Here is a 14439-nt window from a genome sequence, read left to right on the forward strand (position 1 = left end):
GCGGGTATGAAAACTACTAGTACATGACTTATTCATTTGCCACCAAGAAGGCATATTATTATTGACATTTACACAACATTCTTCAAATTAATTAACAAGAAGAATTCGTAATTTAATAGCTATTGCCTCTGAATGCCTCTAATTATTAGCTTAATAAGATAATAATGATTAAAAACACTAGTCACAAGCATAGAATTATTTGATAAAAATCGTAAAAATCTGGACAAAAAGGCAGCTCAACATCATACATAAACTTGGGTGATTCCAGTTCATACATGAATCTATATCCCCCTAAAGGGAGATAAAATTTTGAAATCTTGAAAATGACAAATGATCTTCACTTATTGATCATGAAGACCTAGAAAGTCCTTAATAATTATAAGTAAAATTTAATGTTGTAGTAATCCCTCACACAAGGCTAATGGTGATGGTTTGTCCTTTTAAAAGGATATTAGAAAGAATTTTGTTGTAATCATCCTCTCATTGAATAGCTCTATATGTTAGCTCCATCTAGCACCTTATTGAATCAAAAATGGTGATTATGCACCTAACATATTTCCAATTTGGTCCAAGAGCCCATAGAGTTAATTTATCAACTTCCTCTTCATTCTATATTCCTTAATTATCCATTTCATCATTTTTATTTTTTTTCCATCGATTTTCCATTTATCGTTATTATCTACATTATCCATTTTCCCATCTATTTTTAGAATATTTAATAAGTGATTATTTCTATCCTGAATTACTCATTCTCCTTCTCTTTTCATTGCTTAACCATTTTTACTTGGTAATTATTTCTCTTTCTCCTCTCGTTACTTATCCATTTTTTCTTAGTCATCCAACCATTTTACTTAGTCATTTGAATGTAATTTGTCAATTTCAAACATCTCCTCACTTCACTCATCACCTTACCTCCCTACAAATCCTATTTTTATTTAGTTATTCATTTTACTCACTCCATCATCTGACATCCCCATAAACACTATTTTTATTTACTTATTTATTTTACTCCCACTTTTACTCCTTTGAATGTTGTGGACCTCTTCACCCCATCACTTTACCTTACCTCCTCACTCCACACTCCATCACCTTACCTCCCCACTAAGCTTATTTTTATTGACTTAATCATTTTACTTGTGCTTTTACTCATCCTTTGTATGTTGCAAACCTCACTTCACTCCATCATTTTACCTTACCTATCGCTTCAATCCATTAGTTTACCTTACCTTCCCACTTATTACTTCCCTCTGTCACCTTACCTCCTTGAAAACCCTATTTTTGTTTAGTTAGTCATTTTAATCTTAATTTTACTCGTTCTTTGGATGTTTTGAATCTCACTCCGGTCCATCATTGTACCTTAACTCCTCACAAGCCACTACAAGTAAAATACCTTCTAACAGAGATTTTTAGTGCTATAAAATTGAAACCAATTGTCAAAAAAACCTCTGCTACAGCATTCATTTGTGGTAGTGGATGTTTTAGCAGAGATTATAATGAAACTTCATCACAACTAAAAAAACATGGGCGGCCGGAGGTTTTAGTGGATTTTTTTAGCAATGTGCTTCATGGAAAAATAACACTGGTGTGCTAAATATATAAAAGCACCAAGGTTGTATACATAACTAAAAGCATCGAGGAATTGAATGAAAAGAACATCAGTGCCTAAAATGTATACCACCCCAGTTCATATATATTAAAAAAACACCTCGGAGCATTCTTTTTAGAAACGACTAATCTAGGTGGCTCTATAAATGCTCAAAAATCAAAATCTTCATATTTTGTCGAAACCAAAACCAAAACGTAGAGCTCGTCACCCTGATTCCAACAATGCATACGGCACCAAAATCTGACTTCGTATGCTCAAGATATTCACAGTCAAAGTTTTAGTCAACTTGGCCCCACTGGCTAAATTTAGCAAGTCGCTAACTAAATTTGGTGGCTCGCTAAATCTGGAGGTCCGACTAACTTTGGCAGAATCTGTTAAACTTGGCAGCCACTAACAGAGCGACATTTTGACACTATACAGTGGACGAAAATGACAAATTTTTCAAACAGTTAATTTTTTCCAATAACCCTTTAAAATTGATTGATGGTTTTTAAATTATTATATTAAAAAAATAAAAATAATAAATTTGGGGTGGCAGGCCATCACCCCCGCCAAACCCCTCCAATGAAATATATTATATATAATATATTGAACGATCATAATAGTCGATTGTTTCAACAACCACTAAGCAAGATGAGCCGGTGGGAGTTGAACCCGCCCCAGCCAAGGGTCGCTCTGACACCGGCGGCCCAAAATAGTACTCTGCCCAACGTTCAAAACAATCCCAATCCCAATTAAAATTAGTTGGGTGTTTAAAAATGGAGTGGCAGGGTTTGAACCTGGCATGCTCCCCAACCAATTACCAAATACTACCCTGTCAATTAGGACGCCAATAAGGTTGGAGGTTGGATTTCGTATTAACACCAAAAATTTTATATAAAATGAAAACTCATTAATTCGTGCATTAAACGAGAGGGCCGTGAAACCCTGAATGGGAACGCAGGACAAGGCAATGGAACCCTAACATATGGAATATGTGAGGAATCTTTGAGATTCCCAGAGAGCCCAAGTTTGACTAAGTCAAAAAGTGGTCAAGTTTACAATCAGATTTCATAGTTTTTTTGTAAAGAACGTGATGGCACACACAATTCCTTCATCCGAGTAGATGATTTTCAGGCCATCCCCAAACTTGGAGGTATAAGGTGCATTATTGCCATGTGTTCATTTGATTTTTATTGAGATAATGATTTGAATTTGATATCCATGTATGCCACTTTGTGAGAGGATCATTGTATGCCACTTTATGTAAAAGATTGTTCCTTTGTCATGTTGGAGGAGATTTTTTATGATTGAGAGTTCTTACATGAAAACGTCTCGTGGAGAGACAATTCACTCTAGATAAGGGGATTCATCCTTTTATTGACAAAGATTACATCATGTACTCATCATTTTCTTCCAACAACTAATGAAGCGAACTCCCCACCCTTGACACTGGGCCCTGAGACGTAGTCCACACTGGGTGAACTTCGTTATCATATCGTGTGTTTATGCGTGCTTTATGATTATTTGTTCCTTCTTTCATGTTGATGGTTTTCTAAAGTGTTCTTAGAATATGTGTTTCTCATGATTTCACAAAGCAAATGGAAATGTTAGTAAAAGGTTCTGTATAATGGGAATTTTTGTTTGTAAGCATTCACGAAAATTTCTCGGATCAACAACACCGAGGTAAGAAAAAAATATTGTAGACTCAATGATTTTATTTAAACTCACAGCTTCGATGTGTATGATTCTTATAAAAGCACCGATGTGCTACTGATATAAAAGGATTGGTGCTATTAATTTGAATAATGCACCGGAGCTAGAAATAATATTTTGTAGCACTAGGGTGTTAGTTCTTTGAAAGCATTAGTGCTTTAAGAATTACAATGCATCGACGCGTTAAATGCAAATAATACCAGTGCTTGAAGAATATAACATTTGATGTTGTCATTTCAGAAAAGGCACTGGTCATGCAAAAAATCTTGCCATAATGATGTTTTTAGATCAAATAATGCACCGATGTGTGCTTATGTTATAGACGCATCGATATTTTGGATGGGATTTTATCTTTTTTAGAAACATGGCTTTGTGACTATGCAATTATTGTGATTTTTTAAATTTGTTATTCATTGAAAAATTGGCATATATCTTATAACAATTTTCATATAAATTAAATTTTGATAAGTGCATTTGTATATGATGTTTGGATTATGTTATATCATCAAATTTAGCATCTCTTCATTATAATATTTAATCATCCATATATTTAAGCAATGGTCTAACATTTCACAACGACATTGGATATCCCCAATTCTATATTATTTCTCTCTTTTCGCTTGCCTTATTGCTTCTACAAGAAATCTAGTGATCAGGGCATCCAGTGGTGGCTAGGGCCATTACCATGGTGTGCAAGTTGTATTGAAGAATGTAGCTATGGTTGTTCTTCATAATCCTTGATGTATTTATAATACTATGTTAAAACACGAAAGAAAATTAAATTTTAAATTAGAAGAAAAAAAAAATGAAATCAATAAAACCACCTAAAATTAGGATACTTGAGAATAATTCATACTCACGTAAATAACATATATACTATCAATTACTACCCACCATAATTTAAGCAACTATTTGCATAAAATACGGAATAAGAATAAGATATAAATAAAATAACATACATACCATCAATTACTACCCACCATAATTTAAGCAAGTATTTGCTTAAAAGACGGAATAAGAATAAGATTTAAATAAATATACTTACCAAAAATCGTTGCCCACCATTATTTATGTCATCTTCAACACTACCATTATATATGAGCAAAATTGTAAATGTGCAGACTTACTAAAATTTAATTTACAAAAAAGACATTATTAAATTTAAGAGACATGTCTCTTGGGTATATTGTGTTAAGTTACGAAATGGGTATGAATTTACTCTTAATTCCATCACCCTTTTCCTCCTTTTTTATCTCTTTCATATCTTGATACACTAACATATTGATGGATTATGATAAGAAATGGATGAACTACTCTCAGTTAAGTTTTAGCCATCATAACTAACTTTTACTCCTCTTTATGCAGAAAAGAGCCGAAAGGAACAGTTGCTGCTCCCTAGTGACGGAACAGCGTAAACCAACAAAGGAAGAATGGAGCGTGTCGGTTGCAGCCAGATCAGAGGGCGAATCAGGAGGATCAACGCCAGATATGAAGGGTGTCTAAAGATAGCATTCACTTGCGAATCCCTTAGGATCTCCCTCTTTCTGAGTGTAAAAGCAAAACATTGTAGGAGGAAAGGGGATCGATCTCTGTTATTTCAAATTGTAATTTTAATTTATGGACTCGTGCTGTTGGAGAACATGACCATATTGTAATGAGACTTGAGTTCAATGATTAATATATAATTGTCATTTCTGTTCATTCGCATTCTCTGAAGTAGCTCAGCAGTGTTCGCTGGTGGCTAAGGGCCCGGCCTCTGGTGGATTAAACTTCTCCCTTGTGTTATATATTTTTGATTCTCACAAGTTTGATTGGTTTGATAATTTTCCCATTTTCTGTGAGTTTATCTGATTCACTATTTACCGCTTTCCAGTATTGAAGTAGTACATCTTCTTTACATGTTTTGCAGCATTTTCATTTGATTCGATTTATGCTTATTGTAGATTAAATTATTTAACCGTTAAGACAGTGAATCATATTGATTTAATCCACCGTAAGAGTTTGGTTATCGCTATTGAACTCTCAGATTGACATCATTTCTTTCGTAGAGATTGAGTGTGATTTGGATTGAATCAGCTAAGAAGAGATTGGTTATTGCTACTATGCTCTCAGCTGATGCTATTGTTAATTTAATTTCTTGCGTGAGATTTGATTACGATTTCAGCAGAGGATTAAGTCTTGATGTTTAGATGCGATATTTCCATTAGCAGTTGCAATTTGAGTTTTATAAATGCATCTGTTTACTCTTATATCACAAGTTTATACTTCATTTTAATAAACATTACTCTCTGGATTCATAGCATGCACATATTGTGTACACTCTTGGAATAAAAGGACTTGCCCGGGTTGATGATTAATGTGGGGTAATTAGGAGTTTTAAAAGACACCTTTTATCAGCCAACATTTTGGCGCCGTTGTTGGGGAGAGTGTCGCCATTTTACAAAGAGTGATGTATATCTTATAATTGTTGTTGGGAAAGAATTGGGTATTGAAAACGGAAGGTAAGAACCTACGTAACGAGCAAGTAAAGTTCTTGATCCCCCGCCCGCTTTTCAGTGCAATTGCAGAAAAGTGAAGTAGGTGTTTGATGTTTGTATGTTGAGAGAGAAGTAGGTATTAAAAACGGAAGGTAATAACCTGCGTACGGCGCAAGTAAAAAGCCTACTCCCCAGCCCGCTTTCCAGCAAAATTGCTAGGAATTTAAAGTAGAAATAAACATTTGAATTTTTTCATGAATGACTAAGAAGAAAAGACTAGAAAACAATACAATCCCACACCCCAAACCTGAAAAATCTAAGGGACCGGTGACCCTTGGACGATCAACTTTTATCGACGACATCTTAATAAAAGCTAAATCTCAGCTGTCAGTATGTCCCTGAACCGTTGCTTATAGACAACCTACTATCTCCCTTCAGGCCACAGGCTCGCCATCTGTAGCCTACGCTGAGGTCCACAGTAAAACTGAAGGGACTGAGCAGAGTTTTCAAGATATTGAAAATTTGCGACCAATTCCCTCACAAGAGGGGAATTCTTGCAACATCCGTGAAGGAGGAGGAGAAACAGGGGAAACAGAGAAACCAAGATCCCCTTGAGTAGTAATTGAGCAGAGGACACTTACTGTCCCAGATCAAGGAAGTGTTGTTAGGATCATTCCCGCCTTCTCTAGACATCCTAGGGATAACTCTCTAGCTCCAGAGATCCCGGAAGGGTACTGGCATATCTTTGATCAAATGGCCAATAATCCACAAACACCCCAGACCTTTACATTACAGTATCCTATTGTTAACACAGCTGTCAACGCCCCCATGAAAGCTATCCCTCTACAAAATATTCCCACCTTTCATGGACTCACTTCAAAAGATATGGATATGTCCCTGTTTGAGTTTGATGTCCTATGTCGGGGTTATTATTACACCATCGACCCCCAAAAACTAAAGTTGTTTCCCTCCACTTTAAATGGAGCAGCCCTGCGTTGGTTTATGGGATTGGGTGGTGGCACCATAAATGATTGGGACCAAATGAAGATTGTTTTCCTTAAAAAATATTAAGATTAGTGCAGATCTAAAGAACTAAAAGATGAGATATTCCAAATGGTAGCAAGGCCTAGTGAAACTTTGGAAGAGTGTGGAGTGTTTCCAATATAACCTCCAAAGGTCTCCCTACGCAAATCTGCCTCTGCCTGATAATGTGATAAAAACAACGCTGATTAAAGGGATGAAAGACCAATGGATAGAGACATTAAATATTATGGGTAAAGATGATATCTATCAAGAAGACTATGCTAACATTATTAATTTGTGTATCAGGTGCTCGAGGGGCAGTACAAGGCTAAAACCAGCAGAACGCGATATGATCATTAGGGACATCAAAATCTCTGGTGGAAGCATTACTTGTACTGAAATCGGAAAACTGCTGGAAGATTTCAAAACGGATATCCTGGGAACCTTGACAACACAATTAGACATCATGCAAACCAAGCAGAAGTAGGCCGAAGCAGAACAGAACCTAGTTATTTTTTGCTCTCGATGCAAGAAGAAACATAGTCATAAAGAATGTCCACTGGATATGGTACAGACTTGTGCCATATGCACTAAAGAACATGCCATAGAAAATTTCCCATCGCTCCCAGGATTAAAAGTGGTCTTCAAAGAGGCAGAGGAAAAAACAGAACCAGTCTACCTGTTAAATTAGCGTCGCCGATGGCAAGCACGACAAACAGGTATGCCTACCAACCCATCTTCATTCTTTCAACCCTCACAATCAGCGATACACAGGGGCTACATGGCAGAACGAACCACCTTTTCCTAATTGGTAACCACAAGTATTTTCTATGTCATCTTGGTCCAATCAGTCAAATTCGACCAATAGTTGGCCAAATCCCTCTTATTTTCCACCATTTTGGCAGAACAATTCATATCCATCTCAATGGGCCCCCTCCACTTCACAAAACCAAAACTGGCAATCAAGTTGGCAAAGACATACGAACTGGCTAGCAGGGACAATCCCCCTGCCTCAACCTACGCTACCAGCACCTTACACGTTACAGCAGAATCCTCAACCCAATCTACGACCATAGCTCCCAGCCCAGCCCAACCCAAATCCTAATGACCGACCAATCCAGTGGGTACAAATTATTGAAGGTTTGGATTCGAAAACTGAGTTGAGAGAGTGTAATGAACTCAAATTGAGGTCTGGACGAATAATCGAGTCAGCAGGTGATAAAAATATACAATTGGAAGAATCACTACCTGTAGAACAAACACCTCAAAGGGAGGATACAGTGAAACAGAAAAGTCACGAACAAACTATTACCTCTTCTCCACTATTCCCAGAAAGATTGATTATACCTCACCTAATCGAATATCCCAATTTCGATCTCTTGGGAGAATTAAAAGATCTTTGTGTAAAAATACCCCTCCTCCAAGTGATTCAGGACATTCCAATCTATGCAAAAACCATTAAGGAATTGTGTACCAAAAAGCCTACGAGGAAAATAAAAGTAACACCAATTGTCCACGTAGTCAGAACTTTGTCTGATTTATTATTAGGCAGAGAAATACCAGTGAAATATGAGAACCCAGGAAACCCTATAGTCACAGTAAAAATAAATGGATGTTCTTTTCCCAATGCGTTAGTTGATCTAGGGGCAGCCATTAATATTCTCACAACAACAACCTGTCAGAGACTTGGCATCACAGCCTTAAATCCAACTACGGCCTTTGCTAGAACTGGCTGACCAATCAGTTATTAAACCAGAAGGGACATTACAGGATGTAATGGTGTCTGTAGATTCTTGGGAGTACCCAGCAGATTTCTTGATCATTAATCCTAGAAACCGACTAGATGGATATCCTTTAATATTAGGAAGACCTTGGCTAGCGACCGCAGATGCTTATATAAGTTGTCGAACAAGAAGTATGACTAGAGCCAGAGGGAAAAATGTGAAGAACCTAGCTCTATATCCTCCAGCTCAGCCAAGCCTAACTATAATAAGAACTAGGAAGCAACCTGTAACATATCTAACCGAAAATATTTGATCACCACTAACCGTAGCAGATGCTCTTGAATTTAATAATAAAATAGAAGATGACATTATTAACACTCACATTAACCATCCAGCTGCCCTATCTAATCTAAAATGTCACATGATTGAAGCAGCCCTGGATAACGAAATGGAAGAAGATCCTTTAAAAAATATCAATGACCAAACAATACCAACAACAACTGTTTATAACAGCAAACCCATTGAAATTGAGCCAGGGAAAGTCCTAAACATTAACAAAAACCTGACTGATGACCAGCAGCAGAGGCTTATCCAACTCCTTAGAAAATATAAAGAGGCTTTCGCTTGGGATTACCCAGATATGAAAGGGATTGACCCCCAATTATGTATGCACCACATCTACACTGAGAAAGATGTGAGACCCATTCGACAACCTCAGCGAAGATTAAATCCTCACCTAAAAGATGTTGTTAAAGACGAAATATAGAAACTGTTAGATGTAAATTTCATCTATCCTATATCTGATAGAAAATGGGTTTCTCCATTAGTTTTGGTTCTTAAAAAGAATGGGAAGTGGCATATATGTGTCAATTACAGAGATCTTAATAAAGCAACGCAAAAAGATCATTTTCTCATTCCATTCATCGACCAGGTTCTAGACACATTGGCAGGTAAAAAATTATTCTCTTTCCTGGACAGTGTCAGTGGCTACAACCAAATCCAAATTTCCTTTCGGACTGTGCAATGCACCTGAAACATTTCATAGAGCCATACTCAGTATTTTTGCAGACTTGATAAATGAGGGATTAGAGGTGTACATGGACGATTTTACACCCTATGGAGATGACTTTGAGCCGCCATTACAAACACTGGAGAAATTCTTGGAAAGATGCATTGCTACTAGGCTCTGCTTAAGCCACGAGAAATGCCACATGATGATGACCGAAGGCCTGATCCTAGGTCATTACATCTCAGCGGTTGGAATTCAGGTAGATCCAACAAAAATTCAGGTAATCCTTACTACCTACCCCCTGCACTCAAACTGAAGTATGTAGTTTTTTGGGATTTTCTGGGTATTATCGAAGATTTATAAAAAACTTCTCCCAACTTGTTGCACCATTATATGCTTTGACAGGAAATATTGATTTTATATGGACTGACAAATGTGACATTGCCTTTGTAGAATTAAAATGACTAGTATCAACAGCCCCAGTCCTACAGGGCCCGAACTGGGATTTACCATTCCAGATTTCATCCGATGCATCAGATACGGCCATTGGAGCAGTTCTCGGCCAAGAGGAAGACAAGAAACCCTATGCAATATACTACATCAGCAAAAAATTAACTCCTGTTGAATTGAATTACACCGTGACTAAGAAAGAGTTTCTAGTTGTAATCTATGCTATTAACAAATTCATACAATATATAACAGGATACCCTGTGGTTTTGTATATTGATCACTCTACTATCAAATATTTAGCTAATAAACCTATTACGAATGGAAAAATGACACGATGGTTAATACTTTTGCAGGAATTTGATATAACAATCAAGGATCGACCAGGAAAGGAAAATCTGGTGGCAGATTTCCTCTTACATGTGCCAAGAACAGACGATGCAGTGGCAGTAGAAGACCAGTTCCCCGATGAGCACCTATTTGTTGTGACCGTGAAAACACTGTGGTACGTAGATGTCGCGAATTACCTAGCAGTGGGAAAATTACCCAAGCACCTGACGCCCAAAGAAAGAAAATTAATAGTGCAACGCAGCACTCGGTTCTCCTGGATCGGAGGATACCTCTTTCACACAGGAGTCGATATGCATATCCACAGGTGTGTCAGGGAAGACGAAATCTACAATATCCTAAAACCCTGTCACGATGGACCTTGCAGTGAACACTTTGCAGACCACAGGACTAGACATAAAGTCTTACAGATGGGCTATTATTGGCCCACCATTTTTAAGGACTCCAAGAAATTTGTCCAGGCATGCGATAACTGCCAAAGAATGGGCTGCCCTGCCCAGTCTGACAAGATGCCCCTACACCCACAATTAGTCATCGAACCTTTTGAACGTTGGGCGTTAGATTTCATTGGCCCAACAAACCCATCATTTAATCAAAAGACATATACACTGGTTGCAACGAAATATGTGACTAAATGGGTGGAGGCAAAAGCATTACCAAGGGCAACAGAGGACACAGTAATCCACTTACTTTTCCAAATTTTCGTGCGGTGTGGCTTGCCCAGAGAAATAAGTACGGATGGAGGGCCACAATTTGTAGGCCATAAGATTGTTGCTACACTAAAAAATCATCACATTTTTCACATAATCACATTTCCATACCACCCACAAGAAAACGGCCAAGTAGAAAGTACCAACAAAGTAATCGAGGCCATTCTAACAAACACAGTCGCCTCGCATAGACGTGACTGGGCTACCCGATTGCCAGAAGCCCTGTGGGCATATCGCACGACCTGGAGGAATACCACAAGATACTCCCCATATCAACTAGTGTTTGGCAAGGAACCTATCTTCCCCATAGAATTTGAAATTCAGACATTGAGGATAGCCCAAGAAGTAGCGCTGGATTTGAATGAAGCACATGTTAACAGAGTACATCAAATCAATGAATTGGATGAAATCCAGCTAGCAGCGCTTCAGCATACTACATTGATTCAACAATAAAGAGAAAAATGGCATGATGCCCTCATCAAGAAAAAGATATTCCATGAAGGTGACTGGGCACTTCTGTACGATTCTAGGTTCCAGGATTTCCTGGGCAAACTCCAGACTAGATGGTTAGGTCCCTACGAGATAGAGTAGGTGCATGATAATGGCACCCTTACATTAGTCACCATTGATGGGTCTGGCTACTCTTTTAAAGCAAATGGACATCGAGTACGCCTCTACCACAAACCACTTACAAGGGAATCCTTTTGCCAACAGATACGTGAAGATTCCACGATACAAATTCTCGCTGAAGAGGGCAACTCTTCGACAACACTTGTCCAGTGAAGAATTTATTTTTTTTGAAACTTGTACATGAAATTGCTTTTCTGTTTTTTTTCTATTTGATTGGATTTGCTTAGAACAGTAGAGATGATTGTTTATTAGTTTTTTCTTGTTTTCCTTTGTTGTCCCCTACAAGGAACAGTTGTTGTTCCCTATAGGGAACAACACTTTTGTGTGCATTTTTCTTTGTTGTTCCTTATAGGGAATAGCACTTTTTGTGTGCATTTTTCTTTGTTGTTCCCTATAAGTAACCATTGTTGTTCCCTATAGGGAATAGCACTTTTCGTGTATATTTTGCTCTGATGTTCCCTACAGGGAACAGTTGTTGTTCCCTATAGGGAACAGTGATTTTCGTGTGTATTCTCTTTGTGTTCCCTATAGGGAACAACACTTTTTTGCATATATTTTGCTTTGTTGTTCCCTACAGGGAACAATGGTTGTTCCCTATAGGGAACAACACTTTTTGCATGTATTTTTCCTTTGTTGTTCCCTACAAAGAACAATTGTTGTTCCCTATAGGGAACAACACTTTTTGCGTGTATTTTTCCTTTGCTCTTCCCTACATAGAATAGCTATTGTTCCCTATAAGGAACAGCGCATTCTGTGCCTGTTTTTCTTTGTTGTTCCCTATAGGAAACAGAACTTTTTGTGTGCATTTTATTTTGTTGTTCCCTTCAAGGAATAGCGCCCTGTGAGTATTTTTTAGAACACCCTTTCTCCCCCTTACATGATCATCCCTAGACCATCCCAGTTCACTCTTTATGATCCTCTTTATGGCATAAAAATACAATACATATTTAAAGACAACAAGTATGGAGTCTACTAAAACAAGCAAATATCTTGAATATTATTATCTTTAACAAGATTGTTTTGTGATAATCAAAAAAGGAGGACATAATTATCTATATCACTTCACTGTCCTCCTTTCCACTATAAGTCAAATTGATTGATTATTTATACCATGCTGGTTCTCCCCTATCCTGTATAACTCTCTCTGTTTATTATCAATAAGATTATGGGTATAATTTTTTCTATTGATATGTTCAAACTTCTTCCGCCATCCCTACTCTTAATGAGTACTGAGCCACCCTCTATATATAAATGGGGGGGTGTTAAAAATAAAATAAATAAATTATTCACTAACAATTTTATGATTTTTTCCACAGATGGAGGATATGGGGTCTCATCACGAGCCAGCGTACCATGATCATAAAGAAGGAGCGAAGTGGTATTCCCACTATGGCCACCACACCAGGGATATGATCCAATGGATGCATCAAGAAACAAAGTCCTTGGAACAGGAGGTCTTATCACAAGCCAGCCTGACCACTTTAGTGAATGGCAATGTGTTCATCTGGTTACCATGCCAGCACATTGGTCTCTACTATGGACATCATAATACACTTCCCCAATTCTACATAGAGGACCATGGTTCCCAAGGGTTAGAAAGAAACTCTGTCGAGCCTATGGATGCCTGCAGGCAATAGAAGCTTTGCTTATGGTATTGAAGTCTTATTTTCTACATCAATAATTATTATAATGCCCTATTCTTATGTTTCTATTTTTTCTACGGAGAGATTATATCCCTAACTTACCTTGAACCTTTATGCATGAGTTAATCTTTTAAAATCAATCACCACAGTTTTAAGTGGAATAACGACTGTAAAGTATTATTTCCTACGTATGCTGTCCTTTTTCTTTATCTTATCACCTCACGGCATGTTATCACTTATTGATAATTCTCGTTACACGCCTTGTTTTTATTACTCCAATATCCTTTATGATCTTTTCATTAATATACGTACCTTGCCACTTTCATTACCCAATCCATCACCCCTGTACTTCGCCGCCAGTGCATCGTCTTTCCATTCATTCGGTCGTAGGCGACCTATCATTTCGAGAGAGGGGAAGGACCTCCAGTGTACTTATGCATGCGCTGTCATCTTTTCATTTGATGTTGTAGAACAATATGACACCCCATGATCACAGAGCGTGTGGCATTATAACATTCATCAATAACGGTATTTATGTTATAAAGCATCACCCGATACATCCATTACAACCATTTATTGTTCCATCTCTCGGCGTTGTTCATTGTTGTGCTTTCCCCATTACACTCGTCATTTGCAGAAGTCAAGCATCACAGAGGATGAACAGTGCGCTGAGAACCTTTAACACTGGCTGTCTCCGATGAAGCCAGGGAAATTCTAGCTCGTGCAGGATGAACAGCATATTTTACAAGATTTCAACCCCCCAATGAGGAAATCGCCATCGAATTTTTATGGCATCTACAGAATGGACAATCCTTGGTAAGAGATAGACAAATAACTATAACAGATGTTGTGATAGCAAAAGTGTTTGGGTTGCCGGCAGAAAGACCAGTATGGGCTAGCAAGCGATTAAAGTTGCATGACGCCATGGAGACTTTTAGGGACGAAGGACAGGAGCTAATCAAGAAGGGCAAAGGCATTCGGCGATCTTCCCTCGGAGAGCCATGGGGAGAATTGGCACGAATTGTCCAGAACTCAAACTTTTAGCAGTTTTAAAAAAAAATGCTCTGTTAATTTGCCTGCACTATTGAATTCATTACTACATGACACTGCCAAGAGGCTGAGACGGT

Source organism: Pinus tabuliformis, chromosome 2_1 (genome assembly GCF_031772625.1).
Source record: "Pinus tabuliformis cultivar Carrire ecotype Pingquan chromosome 2_1, CPIR1, whole genome shotgun sequence".
NCBI classification, from domain to species: domain Eukaryota; kingdom Viridiplantae; phylum Streptophyta; class Pinopsida; order Pinales; family Pinaceae; genus Pinus; species Pinus tabuliformis.